The sequence below is a fragment of the Callospermophilus lateralis genome, chromosome 18 (assembly GCF_048772815.1).
Source record: "Callospermophilus lateralis isolate mCalLat2 chromosome 18, mCalLat2.hap1, whole genome shotgun sequence".
Lineage (NCBI taxonomy): Eukaryota > Metazoa > Chordata > Mammalia > Rodentia > Sciuridae > Callospermophilus > Callospermophilus lateralis.
Genome location: NC_135322.1, coordinates 16,357,146 through 16,375,904, shown reverse-complemented (window position 1 = coordinate 16,375,904; position 18,759 = coordinate 16,357,146). Strand labels below are relative to the sequence as shown.

Here is an 18,759-nt window from a genome sequence, read left to right as displayed (position 1 = left end):
CCCCATGTAATTTTAGGACCTCCTTATTACTGTGGCTGCTTCCAGCTGAGAGGGTTTGACACCGTGGGGCAAGAATGTATGTGACATTTTAAATGTAAACTATGGGAATGTGCTGTGCTAGGGACTGATTTGTGGAAATGGAGTAGGAATGTTTGTAACAGACCTTGGAATTCTGCTCTGTGGTATAAGATTACAAACCACCTACTGTGTGCCATATGCCATTTGAGTTGTTGGGAGAGACACAAAGAAACTTTCAAACAATAGTGAATAGGTTGGGCCTGGTGGCACTTGCCTGTAATCCCAGCCTCTGGGGAGATTGAGACCTGAGGATTGGGAGTTCAAAGCCTCAGCAAGAGCAAGGTACTAAGCAACTCAGTGAGACCCTGTCTCTAAATAAAATACAAAATAGGGCTGGGGATGTGGCTCAGTGGTTGAGTGCCCCTGAATTCAATCCTTAATACTCGACCCCCCCCCCCAAAAAAAAAACAGTGAGTAGAATATTAATGAGCTGAAGGGTAACTTTAAGAGACTTAATAGATGTTTAGTTGGGTAGTTCATGGAATATGGGTGTACACAAAGAAATAAAAAGTACTAGAAATGGCAACTATGTGATAAAAAAGTAAGACATTATTAAGTCTCTCCAAGAGATAAATTACTGTTTAAACAAAAATTTTAAAAAATGTAATTTTGAGTTTATAACATAGAAACAATTTTGTGAAAATAATAGCATTAAGGCCAAAACAAGAGAAGTAAATAATATGATTAACATTCTTGTATTCTGTGTAACATAATATCACTTAAATGGTTATTGGGTTATTTGAAAGGTGTACAGTATAAAACCTTTGAAAAAGATTAATAAAAGTCAATAAAAACACTACCTATATCAGGAATGAAAAAAAAATGACACTTGTACATCCTGTAGATATTAAGATATTACTTTAAGATATTACTAGCTTTACAACAATAACTGAAAAATTGGATAAAATGTATATTCTTGGGAAAATACAATTTACTAAAATCAATAAAATCCAAAAAAGTGACTGGATACCATGGTACACAACTGTAATCCCAGCAATTCTGGAAGTGGAGGCAGCAGGATCACAGGTTCCAGACTAGCCTGAGCAACTTAGTGAGGCCCTAAGCAACTTAGTGCCAAAATATAAAAAAAGTAGTCTCACAGGAGCTGGGTAGAGTGCTATAAGTCAATGGTAGAGTGCTTGCCTGGCAAGTGTGAGGCACTCAGTTCAATCCTCAGCACCACATATAAATAAATAAAATAAAGGTATTATGTGCATTTTTTTTAAAGTAGTCTCAAAGTATAAAATATCTTAGTTTCAAAATATAAAATAAAAAAGCGGGAGATGTAGCCCAGTGGCAAAGCACCCTGGGTTGAATTCCCAGTACCAAAAAAAATTTTTTAATCTGATAAGTTAATCTATTATTTAAAAAAGAAAAAATGGGCTGGCAGTTGTAGCTCAGGAGTAGAGCACTTGCCTTGTACATGTGAGGCATTGGGTTCACTCCTCAGCACCACATAAAAATTAACAAACAAAATAAAGATATTGTGTCCATCTATAACTAAAAAATAAATAAATAAATATTGAGGTTCTGGGAGGAATCTTGTGATTTCTCCCTTATTTAAAAAAGAAAAGAAAAAACAGAGCTGGGAGTATAGAGTGCTTGCCTAACATGCAATGTACAAAGCACTAGGTTTAACCCTGAGTACTACAATAATAAAATAAAAGGAGAAAAAAGCCCTGACAAAGAAATGCTAATAACCAGTGGGCTTTTACCATAAAGTACTGCAAGAAAGCAATAAAACCAGCCAGGTGTGATGGCGTACACCTGTAGCCCCAGGTACTCAGGAGGCTGTGGCAGCAGGATCACAAGTTTGAAGCCAGCCTGAACAACTTATATTCTGTCTCAAAATTCAAAACAAAAAGAATTGGGGGTTGGAGGTGAATCCTACTGGTGGAGTGCTACCCCTAACCCTTGGGTTCAATCCTCAGTAATACAACATAGACAGAAAATCTATAAAATCAATATGGTACACATTTTTTCAAAGATAGAAATACAGAAAGTACTTATTAACCCATTTTATGAAGCCAGCATAATCTTGGGTTCAAAACCTGAAAAGGACAATATGGGAAGATAAAATCATGGATCAACTGTCTCATGAGCATGGATGCAAAAATCTTTAATGGAGTATTAACAAAATGAAAGCAGTGATATATAACAAGGGTAATATATAATGACCAGTGTGATAGGTCATTATATATTGTGACCCCACTGTCTCACACATAAAGTCACCCAGAGTCCTAGAGATGGATGTCCAGGAGACCCACAGGCCACTTCTCAGTCTACTCCTCACCTGCAGAACTAAGCTGCAGGAAGATCCTGTTCCTGCCCCAAAGTTCAAGGAATTGCCTCTATTCAGTTGGATGGAACTCAGCCTCAGTGGACTCTGAATAGTAGTAAAGTGTTAGAGTTAATTTGGAAAATCAATTAATGCAACACATTTCATTAATAGAAAAATAACCATTTTGATGTATGAAAAAGCATTTTACAAAACTCAACACTTTTTCATCATTAAAACAAACTTTCAGCACTCATAGAAGGTAACTTTATAACCTATCAAGGGCTGGGGCTCTTGTGGCAGCTCAGTGGCAGAGCGCTTGCCTAGCACATGTGAGGCACTGGGTTTGATCCTCAGCATTGCATAAAAGTATACAAATAAAATAAAGGCATGCTATCTATCTACAACTACAAAAAAAAATTTTTTTAAATAACCTAACAAAAAAACAGTGTAGAAACTTACATGAGAGAATATACCTAACAATAAAATTTGGATGATGTCTTTCTCAGCAATCGGGATTGTGAAAAGAATATTATGACTGCTTTTATTCAACATTGTATTAGCAATCATAGAGCAAAAAGCAAGCCAAAGATAGGAAAGATTAAGATATAAAAGCCTAAAGATTGTCCAAGAAGAAATAAAACATGATTTCAGGAGAAAATTATTGTGTACAGCCAAGTGCTACGGTACATACCTGTAAACCTAACACTTGGTAAGCTGAGGCAGGAGAATCACAGCCAAACTCAGCAAAGTAGCAAGGCGCTAAGCAACTTAGTGAGACTATTTCAAAAATAAAAAATAAGGGGCTGGGTTTGTGGCTCAGTGGTAGAGTGCTTGCCTAGCATGAACAGTGCACTGGGTTCGATCCTCAATACCACATAAATATAAAATAAAGATATTGTGTCCACGTAAAACTAAAAAATAAATATTTTTTTAAAAAATAAAAATAAAAAATAAAAAGGTCTGGGATATAGCTCAGTGGTAAGAAGAGTTCAATCTCTAGCACCAAAAAAAAAAAAAAAAAAAAAAAAAAGAGGTTTGTGTACAAAACTAAAAGAATGAACCAATGTATTACTATTAATTAGTGAATTTAGCAAAGTCTCTGGATATAAGAGAGTAAAAGATTGAATGCACATATGCAACAACAAATTGAAAATGATATTTTAAAAATGATCCTCCTAAATCTTATAGATACTTAAGGAGATACATAGCATAGATCTATATTCGTGAGGGTAACACAGATAAATTATATTATGTAAGACTTTGTGTGGAATAAATATTATTAAAACATTACTCTTCCAAAAACTTCTTTTGAAATGTCAAATACTTATCATCTATCTAACTAAAAATGTGCAAGACATTTATATTGAAATGTCACAAAGTAATATTGATAAAAATTAATAATAAAAATGGAGGGATAGGGCTGGGGATGTGGCTCAAGCGGTAGCGCGCTCGCCTGGCATGCGTGTGGCCCGGGTTCGATCCTCAGCACCACATACAAACAAAGATGTTGTGTCTGCCGAGAACTAAAAAATAAATATTAAAAAAAAATAAATTCTCTCTCTCTCTTTCTCCCTCCCCCACTCTCTCTCTCTCCCTCTCCCACTCTCTCTTTAAAAAAAAAAAAAAAAATGGAGGGATATACTCTGTTCACGAATTAGAAGATCCAATAATGTAAAGAGGTCAAATAGTATCAAATTATTTGTAAGAATCAATGAAATCAATAAAATTTTCAGTAGTTTAAAAATATGTATACATAGTTGGGTACAATGATGCATGTCCATAATCTCAGAGACTCAACTCAGTAGGCTGAAGCAGGAAGATTGCAAGTTGGAGGCGAGCCTCAGCAATGTAGTAAGACCCTGTCTCAAAATAAAAAAATTAAAAGGGCTCAGTGGCAGAGGGCCCTGGTTTCATTCTCCAGTATAAGAAAAAAATAAAAATATGTATATGCCTATAGAAATTGAGAAGCTTATTCTGGAATTCATATAGAAGAGCAGAGGGCTAAGAATAGTGAAGGCAATTGAAGAATAATGATAAGGTTGGAGAACTTAACATAGTAAATAAGATGACCTATTTGCTGTAATGTACACAAACCAGCCAATGAAACAATAGAGAATCCAGAAACAGATGACACTTGCATGGTGTATTTGTTTTCTATTGCTGTGTAACAAATCACCACGAAGTTTGAGTTCTGTAGATCAGAGTTTGGTCTCTCTCCTTTGAGTCTCACAAAGCTTAAAACCAAGATATCTGCCAGGCTAGGCTTTTATCTGGAGGCTCTCTGGAGGCCTCCACTGGGAGGATGACTGTACTTTCACACTCACTGAGGTAGTCAGCAGGATTTTTTTCCCCCCGTGCTGGGGATTGAATTTAGGCCCTAGCATATGCTAGGCAAGCACTGTACTACTGAGTCACATCTCCAGCCCCCCTCCCCTCAGCAGAATACATTTTCTTTTCTTTTTGGTTATAGGACTAGGTCTCTTGTCCACCTTCAGCTGAAAGGCTGCTCTCAGCTCCTAGAGGCCATTTTTAGGTCCTTTTCCCTGAGACCCTTTCATCTTCCAGCCAGCAACACTGTGTCAAGTCTCTCTATGCTTCACGTCTCTGAATTCTCTTTTGCCATCGCCAGGGATGATTTTTTTTTAATAGTTGTAGATGGACAGCATGCCTTTATTTTATTTATTTATTTTATGTGGTGCTGAGGATTGAACCCAGTGCCTCACACATGCTAGACAAGCACTCTGCCACTGAGCTATAGGCCCAGCCCAGCCAGGGATGATTTTTATTTACTTCATGTAATTAGGTTAGGCTGACTCAAATAATCTCCTTATCATAGGTCAATCCATTGGTAGTTTTGTGTACACCTGCAAAATTCCTTTTGCTATGTAACATATATATGCAGATCATGGAACTCTTTTTAGAATTTGCTTACTTAGTATGATTACTGGATTTATGTCACAGACAACTTTGTGGCAAAGAAATGGTGAACTTTTCAATGGTGCCAAAGTCAATTGGATATCCAAATTAAAAAAAAAATTATATATTGATCCCTACCTCACACAATTTAGAAAAATTTAATTTCAGATAGATTGCAGATATGATTTTAAGAGGTAAGTTAGGCAATCTTTATGATATGGAAAATGTAAAAGATTTATTAAACAGGAAATAAAATCAGTAAATATAGGAAAGGTTAGTGAATTGGACCATAATAAAACTAAGATATTCTCATCATCAAAAGACACCATTAAGACATCTGGGGTGCACACCTGTAAACCCAGTGACATGGGAGGCTGAGGAAGAAGTGCAACTTCTAGACCAGCCTTAGAAACTTAGCAAAACCCTCAACAACCTAACAAGACCATCTGAACACTTTAGAAAAAGGACTGGGAATGTATCTCAGTGATAAAGTGCCCCTGGGTTCAATCCTCAGTTTTTCGCATGCACATGCAAAAGACAGCTTGGGGATATAGCTCAGTGGTAGAGCACTGGCCTACAATGAGAGAGACCCTGGATTTGATCCCCAGTACCAAAAAAGACACCATTAAAAGACTGAAAAAGCAATTTTCAAACAGGGAGAATATATTCACAGTACATATATCTCAGAGGATACTCACCCAGAATCTTTAAATAACTCATATAAATCAGTAAGAAAAGTTACCCACAAGATACTCATACATTGCTGGTGGGACTCCAAATTGGTGCAACTATTCTGGAAAGCAGTATGAAGATTTCTAAATCTTGGAATGGAACTACCATTTGACCTATTATCCCACTCCTAGATTTATGCCCAAAGGACTAAAAATCATCATACTACCATACTACAGTGACACAACCACATCAATGTTTATAGCAGCTCAATTCACAATAGCTTAAACTATGGAAACAACCTAGGTGCCCTTCAATAGATGAATGGATCAACACTGTGGTACATATACACAATGGAATACTACTCAGCCTTAAAGAAGAATGAAATTATGGCATTTTCTGGTAAATGGATGGAACTGGACAAATAAGCCAATCCCAAAGAATTAAATGTTTTCTTTGCTATGTGCATGCTAATTCACAATGGGGGCGGGGAGAATAGAGGTATTTTGGACTAGAAAGAAGTGAAGGGCAGGGGAGGAGATATGGGGGTAGGAATGATAGTAGAATGAATCAGACATTATTACCTTAGGTCCATATATGATTACATGACCTGCATAACTAAATTATGTACAGCCATACAAATGAAAAGTCATACTCCATTTATGTATCATGTGTCAAAATGCATTCCATTGTCATGTATAGCTAATTAGAACAAATTAAAAATATATTTAAGGGTTGGGGTTGTGGCTCAGAGGTAGAGTGCTCGCCTGGCATGTGAGGCACTAGGTTCAGTCTTCAGCACCACATAAAAATAAAATAAAGGTAATGTGGTAACATACAACTAATATATATATATATATATATTTTTTTTTTTTTTAAGTTACCCACTAGGTAAATGAGCAAAAATTTAAAAGTACTTAATGATAAAACTATATAAAGCTAATCAAGGGAATGCAAATTAAAACCAACTTGTAGGGCTGTGGTTGTGTCTCAGTGGTAGAGTGCTCGCCTAGGGTTTGATCCTCAGCACTACATAAATGTAAAATAAAGATATTGTGTTCACCTAAAACTAATAAATAAATATTTTTTAAAAACCTAACTTGTAATAATACCACACAACCATCATATATGCAAAAAGGATAATATCAGATGTTAGCAACCATATAGGGTACCAGAATCCTCATACGCTACTAATAGGATTTTTACTTGGTAGAACTATTCTGGGACACTGTTAGACAGCATCTAGTGAAATTTGACATGTGGCCATATGATATAGTAATCCCACTCTTAGTATATATCCCAGAGAAGTGAATACAATTTTGCCCAAATAATGCTGTGAAAATTAACAGTAACACTCACATTCCCAGTGTTATGATATGCTAATGGGTTCCAGTGAATTATGCCTTTTAGCACCCCCCCTTTTTTCCCTAGGAATTGAACCCAGGGGTATTTTACCACTGAGCTAAGTCCCCAACCCTTTTTATTTTTTGTTTGAGACAGGGTCTTGCTATATTGCTTAGGACCTCTATAGCTTGTTGGGGCTGACCTTGAACTTGTGATCCCCCTGCCACTGTTATCATATGAAGAAGCCATGTTCAGTCTTCTAAAGGATGAGAGGCTACCTGGAAGAGAACAAAGAATCACCATAGTAACAGCTATGGAATGGTTTTAAAGAATTGGGGAAATCTTAAAAATAACCCTCATATTCACTAATAAGGGAACATTTAAATAAACTATGACATATCTCTACAATGGAATATTATTCACTTATTTTTTATTAGAAGGGGATATTCTATCTACTTATGTGCAAAGAACTTCAGGATGTATTACTAATGTGAAAAGAAAGGAAGGTCCAAAAGAGTGTATATAGTATACCACCTTCTTCATAAAATAGGAATGGCAGGGGTTGTGGCTCAATGGTAGAGCACTTGCCTAGCACATGTAAGGCCTGGGTTCAATCCTCAAAAGAACATAAAAATAAAAAAATAAAGGTAATTTGTCCATCTACAACTCAAAAAAAATTTTTTTTTTTGGTAGCAAGGACTGAACTCAAGGGCATTATACCACTGAGCCACATCCCCAGCCCTCTTGTGAATTATATTTTAAAGACAGGATCTCACTGAGTTGCTTAGCACCTTGCTTTTGTTGAGGCTTGCTTTGAACTTGCAATCCTCCTACCTCAGCCTCCCAAGCCACTGGGATTACATGCATGTGTGCCACCATTCTGGGCTGCAACTAAAAAATGTTTTTTAAAAATAGGAATGGTAGGAAAAATAAAGGTATAATAGAAGAATCAGTTATATAGAGAGAAGAAAATTGTATTCCACCATTAGAATTAAGAAAGGATTAAGCTTATGTTCATGAAATAGAGCAGTATAAAGAGGAAATGTAGTAATAAAATTAGAAAGATAATAGCTTTGCTTCTATTTACTACCCATAGACAAAAAGCACCTCAGGAGTGAGGATATTCTTGTTTCCCATAGCACTTTGCTTTCCCCCATCTTAATCCAGTTAAACCCACTGAATTTCTAGAGAACAATGAACAAAAATAATCTTGAAGAAGCTTGTTGGGAAAATGAAGTTTAAGCTTCTGACTTTTAGACTTTTTTTAAACTTATTTTTAGATGTTGATGGACATTATATTATATGTGGTGCTGAGAATTGCACCCAGTGCCTCACACATGCTAGGCAAGCACTCTACCACCAAGCTACAACCCCAACCTTTTTGGACTTTTTTTTATGGTGTCCTGGGGTGCAGGGCTCTCCCAACTAAGGACTCAGGTGAACATCTAGCTGAGAAACACTACCTTTTGGAAGCGGGGTACTGTTTTATTGGGTCTTGTGATGGCTCCTCTGACCTTAGGGGTCCGTGAAAAAAAGAGAGAGCATGTGCTGAACCCTCTTTTTTTTTAATTGGGGAGAAGCCATTCAAATGAGGCAAGGGGTAGGATTACAAAGGAATAGGTGAGTGTAGCTCAACCCCAGTGGGCACGCGTATGCCTTGCTATCAGAGCTGGGACAATGCCCAAGTCACTATGAAATGTAGTAATTAGTCAGAACCCCAAGCATCAGGAATTGAAGGTTATCTGCATCCAGAGCAGCTCCCGACAAGTCTTCAAATAGTAGTTGAAGCAAAATAAACTTTTACTCTCATGGATTTGGAGTAAATTTCCAGTGTATTTACATTTCATTTTCTTACTGGGCTATAATAATTTCAGATAGCAAATGTGTCTACTTTACTTTTGAATGCCTCTAAAATCTCCTGACACAGGGCTTTGACCTTCCTAGATTTCTAATATTTGAGCTAAAGAATCCATTTTCAGAAATGAGACTACAGAAATAACTGTACATATGCTGAAACATATATATTCAAGGGAAATTCCATAAAGTATGATTTTTTTATTTTTTATTTTTTGATACCAGGGATTGAACCCAGGGTGCTTAACCACTGAGCCATATCCCTAGTCCTTTTTACATTTTATTTTGAGACAGGGTTTTCTAAGTTGCTTAGGGCCTCAATAAGTTGCTGGGGCTGGCTTTGAATTTGTGATCCTCCTGCTTCAGTCTGTGGAATCGCCCAGATTACAGGCGTGTATTACAGGCATGCCTGGCCATAAAATATGATTTAGGACAATTTTTTTTTAAAAAAGGAATCTGAAACATCAGGTTGTGTTGTATAAACTATGATATATCAGAAGGAATGTTCCTAAGCTTAAAAACAGTGCCCACAGCAAACTGGGTATAGGAAGGACAGGGAACAAACTCCTAAATGAATCACTATCTGCCCCAAGTTTTAAAATATAGGAAATGTCAATCGGCTCTCATGGAGACAGCTAGCATGAGGCTGGGGAGCACTGAGCCACCCATTGTGCCCTGTGCTTCCCAGACTAGTCAGGATGGCTAAAGGTGACCCCAAGAAACCAAAGGGCACGATGTCTGCTTATGCCTTCTTTGTGCAGACTTTGAGAGAAGAACATAAGAAGAAAAACCCACGGGGGCTGGGGTTGTGGCTCAGCGGTAGAGTGCTGGCCTAGCCCTTGCGAGGCACTGGGTTTGATCCTCAGCACCACATAAAAATAAATAAAATAAAGGTATTGTGTCCAACTAGAACTTAAAAAAAAAGAAGAAAAATCCAGAAGTTCCTGTCAATGTTGTTGAATTTTCCAAGTAGTACTCTGAGAGGTGGAAGACAATGTCTGGGAAAGAGAAATCTAAATTTGATGAAATGGCAAAGGAGGATAAAGTACGCTATGATCAGGAAATGAAGGATTATGAACCAGCTAAGGGAGGCAAGAAGAAAAAGGACCCCAATGCCTTCAAAAGACCACCATCTGGATTCTTCCTGTTCTGTTCAGATTTCCACCCCAAGATCAAGTCCACAAATCCTGGTATCTCCATTGGAGATGTGGCAAAAAAGCTAGGTGAGATATGGAATAACTTAAGTGACAGCAAAAAGCAGCCATACATCACTAAGGCCGCAAAGCTGAAAGAGAAATACGAGAAGGATGTTGCTGACTATAAGTCTAAAGGAAAGTTTGATGGCTCAAAGGGTCCTGCTAAAGTTGCCTGGAAAAAAGTGTTTATCCATCTCCTTGTGAATACCTTAGAGTAGGGGAGCACCGTGATTGACACATCTTATGTGAGATGTGTCTGTTACTCTCATTAGGTTTAATTACAGAATTTGATCATGATAGTAGTCTCTCAAAGTGCTCTAGAAATTGTCAGTGGTTTACAAGAAGTAGCCCTGGGGTCCAGAGCACCCTAAAACTGTATCAAAGTTGTATATATTTCCAAACATTTTTTAAAATGAAAAGGCACTCTCGGGTTCTCCTCACTCTATGCATTTTGCTGTTGGTGTGACAAGGCATTTGAAGATGTTTCTGGCACTTTTTAAAAAATTTGTCAGGTGGTGTTAAGTATATGGTTATTGGTTAGAAGTCCTCAGTTACCAACTGTACGTATCTATAGTCTGTAAAAAGAACAAAACAACCAAGACAAACTCTTGATGCTCCTTGCCTAGCATTGAGGCTGTGCGGGAAGATGCCTTTTGGAGGGGCCATAGCTCAGGATGTGCACTGTGAGGCTGGACCTGTTGACACTGTGGTGGGCATCATTTATCTTCACGTTGTTTTATTTTTGTATGTAGTGATATAGCATTCTGCTGCCTTTGTTAGTTGTAGAAAACGGGAGGGGGTCAGCTGGCATGAGAAGTATTTAAAATTTTTTTAGTTAAGTACAGTAGATTTTAAACTTTGTTTTCAAACAAACTGTAGAACTCTTCATTGTCAGCAAAGCAAAGAGCCACTGCATCAATGAAAGTTCAAGAACCTTCTGTACTTAAATGCAATTTGCAATGTTATGTTATTTTTTTGTATGTTTAGAATGCTGAAGTTAAATAAACAATATTACATTTTAAAAAATATAGGAAATGTTATGTCCTGAAATACAAGCAGGTCTTAATGGTATTAATTTAATTTAAAAAAATGAAACAGAAAAATAGGAAACACTAACACTTTTCTTGGAGAAAAGCAGAGCTGAGGAAGGAAGTAGGAGTCATGAGACACCAGGCCTTCACTGTCCCACAGAACAACTCAGATGGTGTGCTCCACATCCAACCACCTGCATTAAAAGAGAGATTAAAACCATTTTGTTCCTTATTGTGAAAGAGAAAGGTCAGGCTCTCTACTCTATGGAACTCCATTCTTCCCCAAGTTCACAGCAGCATACTGAGGAGCACTTTGGACTGGAAGTACTGTATGTTCTAAAGTTCATTAGGCTTATGTAGGAGTTCCAGTGTAAAATCTCGATTGGGGGAAATGAGAATTCCTGATATCTGAGCCTCTTTTCTTCTCAAAGAGCCTACTTTGCGTTTTTGACTAAGGTCTAAACTTCTGATTTGATCTAAACTCCTGATGAGATCTGTAAATCTCTGACCTCCGATAAAAACTGTTATACTTGAACTGTCACTCTTGGAAACAGCTTTACCTGAATGAACCCTTTCAATTCTCACTGAAATCCTTTGAGGGAGTTACTATTTTCTCTTAATTAAGACTATTAAGAACAAAGGCAAAGAATTTAACCAGTTTGTCCAAAGTCACACTGCTGGTAAATGGCTGAGTCTGTTTAGAATCCAAATAGTCTGGTGTCACTACTCCATCAATCATGCACAATTTCAGTCCAGTAACAGTCCAGTAACACTGTCACCGATACAATCCAGGATTTCGGAAAGAATAGACCAAAGTATATCATTTCAGCCGAGTTAGGTGGAGCACGCCTGTAATACCAGCTACTGAGAAAGCTGGGGCAGGAGAACCCCAAGTTCGAGGCCAGCCTGGGCAAATTAGTAAGATCCTGGGTAAAAATAAAACTATAAAGGACTAGGAATGTAGTTCAGCGGTAGAGCGCATGCCTACCATTGTGTGAGGCCCTGGGTTCAATCTCCAGCACCGGGATCGCGGGGAAGAAAAAGAAAACAAAATATCGTTTCCGACCATGTTGCAGGTCAGGTCAGTGACAAGAACACATGACGTGACCATTGCGTCACACATATGATTGTAAATACACACAATCTCAAAATTCACCAAACCCCAAATTCCGTGGCCGAAGTTTCACACAAACACAGCCATATTACATCACTTCTTCATAGTGCCGCTGGAAGCTTGACGCTCAGACCGACCGGGCCTCCAAGAATCCTTGATCTTTCCCCACCTTCACCTCAAAGGAGCATATCAGTCTAGGGCGGAGCCCCCACCAGACGGAACTAAACTGACTGAGCTGCGGGGCTCTCACGGACCAGATAGCCTAACGCCTCCAATAGGCCGATCCAGCCGACGTAAAGAGGAAGTGCCTTTTTACAGAAACTAGTGTTGTGCCGCGAAGGTTTCTGGGAGCTGTAGTCCCCAGTAAGAAAGCGGCGGACCTCTTCAGATTCTTCTCAGTATCAAGTTGCGCTCCCAGGCTCTTAAGAATGGGTTTCAAGGGAGACAGCTCCCACAAAACCTCAAGATGATCCTCTGGCGCGGAGCCACAAGCTCTTAAATGTCGCCGTTGGTATGCACACAGCTTGTAAATAGGAAGACCAGTCCTGCCAGGGTGAGCCGCGGGGTCCTCTGGGAAGTATTACCCGGTATCTAACGGATCTGGGCTAGGGTTGCCCTCCGCCACCGCCACCGCCACAGCCACCGCCGACCTAGGTGGCTCCCTATGATAGCCCTCGTGGGCCGTGCCACTTGGGCGGCGCTGGAGAGTGGAGTCGCGGCCTGTGTCAGTGGGCTGGGTGGTGAGTCCTCGGAAACCCTGGAGCATGGAGCCTGGGACTCTTTGTGCTGGGTGGGAGTAGGGGCCTGCGGACCCGCGCAGGTGTCGTTGGAAGAGGAACGCGGTGAGGGGCGACGCCTGTGCGGTTGGTTCCCTGGGACCGTGGCAGTGGCGTGTGAAGGACCGTGACCGCATGGCGTGCTGTGATTGGCATTGCGCTTTCCCTTTTATGTTTCGTTGTGATCGTGGCTGCGAACATGCGTGACTGTGGGATCTAGAGTGAATGAGACACTTCGAGGATGGAAGGTAGGGTCGGGTTTTGTGGGTAGATGAGACTGAACGGGTGCTGCATTTCTTTCGTTTTGGTAATTGGAAATATGTTTCTATATGAAACATCAATAGCCCCAATACTTGAATATTTTCTTATTTTTAGCCTTGTTTTCATGTATTAGGTGATTTATGTACGTGCGAAATTCATTTTCCTTACTCCCCTCCACTCCCCAAATCGCAAAATACAGAAAACCTCAGAGAATAAAAATCATTCATAATTCTACCAGCTTTACTACCACTGCCAACATTTATTAACCATCTTTTTGCCCTACCCTTTGTGAATACATAGGCATGCATTTCTCTTTTTACATATGTGCATAATGACTTAAATATTGCAAGCGTACTTACACATATTCTATAACCTACTTTCTCATTTAACAATACATAATTAGTATCTTTACATTTAAACTATTACAAATTTATGCCCTCATTTTTTTTTTTTCTAAATACCTTTCAATACATTTATTCCTGTTGGGTAGTTTGGATCTTTCAACTTCTTACAAAGTATTATCAACACTTTGCTTATTAGGAACTATTTGGCACATTTCATAGTGGTTTTCTTTTCTTTCTTTCTTTCTTTCTTTTTTTTTTTTTAAGTACCAGGGATTAAACTCAACCACTGAGCCATATCCCCAGCCCTTTTTTGTATTTTATTTAGATAGGGTCTCACTGAGCCCCACTGTTGCTGAGGCTGGCTTCGAACTTGGGATCCTCCTGCTTCAGCCTCCCGAGCCCCTAGGATTACAGGCATGGGCCATGGCACCCAGCTTCATAGTGCTCTTTTTTTTTAATATTTATTTTTTAGTTGTACACAATACCTTTATTTTGTTTATTTGTTTTTATGTGGTGCTGAGGATTGAACCCAGGGCCTCATATGTGCTAGGCAAGCACTCTATTATGGCTGAGCCACAACCCCAGCCCAGTGCTCTTTTTTATTCATTATTTTTTTTTGAGGGGGTGGGTAGTCTCCTAGAAGTGGAATTAATAGATCAAAATATGTGTCTCAAAGAATTCCTAAATCTCTCCCAATTATTCCCAATGTAAGAGTCCAATAATGTGCATTATTATTGTCAAAGTATAAGACTGCCTGTATCCCCATGATAACAATAGATATTATAAATGATAGTACTCTTTGTTAACCTCATGGTTACAATTTTATTTTGCTATAGAAATTTAATTTTCAGATATTCGATTACTATTGAAGTCAAGCATTTTTAAAAATCTTTTTTTTGTGTGTGAATTATATGTTTTCTGAAATAGTGTTCTCTTTTCAAATTTCTTTTCCAGAGTTGTTCTTGTATTAAGGAGTATTCATAGACTCACCATATATTGAATGCTGGCTGTGTGGCAGGCACAAATCCTAGGTACTTGGGATATAAGTGTGAACAAGAGACAAACCTCCTGATATCATGGTACTTACGCTGTTGTGGGCCAGATAATAAACAAGGTAAGTAAGTTAAATATAAAATCTATTAAATTGTGAAAAATGCTAAGAGAAAATATAATGTGGGAGCATATTTAGAATTAGAGATGGGAATCAGTGTTTTAGATGGGGCAGTCAGAGAAAGCATCTTAAAAAGATAGTAATAAAGATGTAAAGGAAGTAAAGGAACGATTTATGTGTATAACTGTAGAAAGGTTATCACATGCAGAGGGAAAAAGAGTTATAAAAATCCTTAGGTGGCAACATGCTTGTGGTTGAAATAAAGCAAATGAAGTGGGGAGAGTTATAGGAAAAGAGAGATGAAATCTAAGTGGAGAGGAGGGCAGATCAGGTTGGCTTATGGAACGTAGTAGTGATTTTGGCTTTGATGGGAAGCTGTTGGAGAGTTGTGCATGGGAGTTACATTATCTGTTTACACTTTATGAGTAGTGCTTTGTCTGCTCTGGTTAGAATGGACTACTGGAGAAGGAATGAAAAAAGGGTAGAGAGGGAGAAAGGCAAGAAGCAGAAAGACTAGTTAGGAAACTATTGCAATAATCCAGGGATATTTGAATTGTCATTCCTGGTTCATTTAATTGTCAGAAAAATTTCCTAAGAAATAAATTTCCTTCATCAGCTTTTACTCACTCTTCTGCACTGTATGTGCAAGAGAGAATAAATGGATTCTTTCTATTTGTAGAGTTTTGGGATATTGAATTTGTTCCTCTCAACTCTTAGTCTTATTATTACCATTATATATTCATCAACTTTAACATCTTTTATTGGTTTCAAATATTTACAGTTACTTTCATATATATATATATTTGTTGTAGGTGGACACAATACCTTTATTTTGTTTATTTATTTTTATGCAGTGCTGAGAATCATACCCAGTGCCTCACACATGCAAGGCAAGTGCTGTACCACCGAGCCACAACCCCATCCCCACAGTTACTTTTGTTTTGAAGCTCATATTCCTCATCTTTGTTCACTCTTCAAAATAGCTTCTGAGTCCTTTGAACACATCCCAAGTAGTCTTTGATAGTGTCCTGCATTTATTTTCTTTTTGATACACACACACCACACACACACACACACACACACACACACATTTTTAGTTGTCAGTGTACCTTTATTTTATTTATTTGCAGTGCTGAGAATTGAACCAACTGCCTCAAACATGCCAGGCAAGTGCTATACCACTGAGCTACAACTCCAGCCTAGTGTCCTACATTTCTGTTATGATAGGAGTCCCTGGATCATTTGGAACATTTCCTGCATGAGGCATGAAATCAGTTTTTTGTGTGGTACCTTGATTTCTTTTAGTGGGAAACGGTATTTTAAGACCACAGTTATAGGGCTGGGGTTATTGCTCAGTGGTAGACCACTTGCCTGGCATGTATGAGGCACTAGGCTCAATCTTCAGCACCACATTAAAAAAACAACAACAAAAAAGAATAAATAAAATGAAGGTATTGTGTCTTTTTTTTCCAGAACTAAAAAAAAAAAAAAGAAAGAAAATTTAAAAGCCCACAGTTGTAGTGCTTATTACTATTATTATTTTTTTTAGAGAGAGAATTTTTTAATATTTATTTTTTAGTTTTTAGGCAGACACAACATCTTTGTATGTGGTGCTGAGGATGGAACCCAGGCCGTACGCATGCCAGGCGATCGCGCTACTGCTTGAACCACAACCCCAGCCCCTTACTATTATTTCTAATCTTTGTGTGCTTGTGTGAACAGAGCTAAGAAATATTTTCTTTTTTTTTAAACAGTTCAATTAAGATATAATTCATACACATTTTACCCGTTTAAAGTAGACAATTCCAAGACTCTGTCTCAAAATAAAAAATAAAAGTGGGAATAGATGAATTCTAGATAGGGCAGAGAAGTGGGAGGGAAAGGGAGGGGGCAGGGGATTAGCAAGGATGGTGGAATGTAATACACATCATTATCCAAAGTACAAGTATGAAGACACAAATTGGGTGTCAACACACTTTATATACAAACAGAGATATTAAAAATTGTATTATATATGTGTAATAAGAATTGTAATGCATTCCGCTGTCATTTTTTTTTAATCAATAAAAAATGAAATAAAAGTGGGGCACGATATGGCATGCCTACGATCCCAGTGGCTTGGGAGGCTGAAGCAGGAGGATCACAAGTTCAAATTCAGCCTCAACAAAAGTGAGGTGCTATGCAATTCAGTGAGATCCTGTCTCTAAATAAAATACGGAATAGGGCTAGGGGTGTGGCTCAGTGGTCAAGTGCCCCTGAGTTCAATCCCTGGTACAAATAAATAAATAAATAGATAGATAGATAAATAGATAGATGGATAGAGATAAATAAATAAGCAAGCAAGCTAGCTGAGGATGTAGCTCAGTGGTAGAGCTCCCTTGGTTTCAATTTCCAGTACCTAAATAAATGAAGTATACAATTCCATTAAAAAATATACATATTTGTGTGTGTGTGTATAATATATATATACACACACACACACGTATGTATATATACATACATACACACACAGGGCTGTGAAATATCACCATAATAAAATTTTAGAGCATTTTTTGTCTCTGCTAAAAGTGACATTGTACTCATTAGTGGTTATTCCCATAATATTCCCTCTTTCCCACCCAGCCTAACCAACCATAATCTGCCTTCTGACCCTTTACATTTCTTTAGCATATTCCAAACATTTCATAATGCATGAAGTCAGACAATCATGTAACCTTTTTGGACAGGTTTCTTTCACTTGTCATGGGTTCATTAATCTTATAGCAGGAAATATATTCTTAACAAAACAGACATGAGTTCATACTGTTCTTTCTATTATTTAAAATTTAGAATTGCAGGATTTTAACTTTGGTATTGTTTTTGTATCTTTTATTTGCTTACCTATCCATCCATATATGTATGTATAAATAGATAGTTTCAGGCCAGGTTTAGTGGGGAATGCCTTTAATCCCAGCAGCTCCAGAGAATCAGACAGGAGGTTTGCAAATTCAAAGCCAGCCTCAGCAATTTAGCAAGGCCCTCAGCAACAGCAAGACACTATCTCAAAATTAAAAAAAAAAAAAATTTAAAAGGGCTGGAGATGTGACATAGCAGTTAAGCGCCTCTGGGTTCAATCCCTGGTACAAAAAAGTAAAGTTTTAGAACAACTTTATCAGTACTTAACATTCCTACTAAAAATAATTTTACTTTTTTATTTTTTTAATTGGTACTAGGGATTGAATTTAGCCTGAGTCAGTTAGTTAAAATGGTACTCAACCACTAAGCCACATCCCCAGCCCCTCTTTTGTATTTTATTTAGAGACAGAGTCTCAATAGGTTGCTTAGGGCCTTGCTAAATTGCTGAGGCTGGCTTTGAACTGTGATTCTCCTATCTCAGCCTCCTGTGTCACCTTGCCTGGCTCACATTTCTTTATAGATCTATTGTTATAAGGGTAGATCCCTCTAGGGAAGTTTAGTCCAATTATTGTGCTTTAAAATAACTAGAAGTAATTTCTCTTTGGTTAAGCTACAAACTGATAAATGATTCACTTTATTTGTTTTATTTTGCTTTTGCTTTTTAGGTATAGCTTTTGTTTTATAATTATATAAAATATTTACATGGTTAGAAAGTCAAATATATAAAAACCAATTATGTTAAAGTATATATATATAAAACAAATATAAAAAGCAAAGAGAGGGCTTGGGTTGTGGCTCAGTGGTAGAGTGCTTGTTTCACATGTTTGATATCCTGGGTTTGATATCCTAAGCACCACATAAATAAATAAAATAAAGGTACTGTGCCCAT

At 37.9% G+C, this 18,759-nt stretch overlaps 1 protein-coding gene and 1 pseudogene across 6 annotated transcripts in view; both read left to right on the top strand.

Moving 5' to 3' along the window:
- Window positions 1-9,840: 9,840 nt before the first annotated feature.
- Window positions 9,841-10,556, top strand: LOC143383190 (high mobility group protein B3 pseudogene; annotated as a pseudogene).
- A 2,295-nt stretch (window positions 10,557-12,851) lies between these two features.
- The window catches only part of LOC143383293 (uncharacterized), a 55,631-nt gene continuing 49,723 nt past the window's right edge, over window positions 12,852-18,759 (top strand). For 3 of the 6 annotated variants that reach the window (XM_076837656.2, XM_076837659.2, XM_076837654.2), the window contains exons 1-2: window positions 12,852-13,036; window positions 14,819-14,978. The gene's annotated coding sequence lies outside the window, so the exon portion shown is untranslated. Of the gene's footprint in view, window positions 13,037-13,084; window positions 13,224-13,372; window positions 13,508-14,818; window positions 14,979-18,759 lie in introns of those variants that run through there. The other 3 variants (XM_076837657.2, XM_076837655.2, XM_076837658.2) reach the window with 3 other exon arrangements.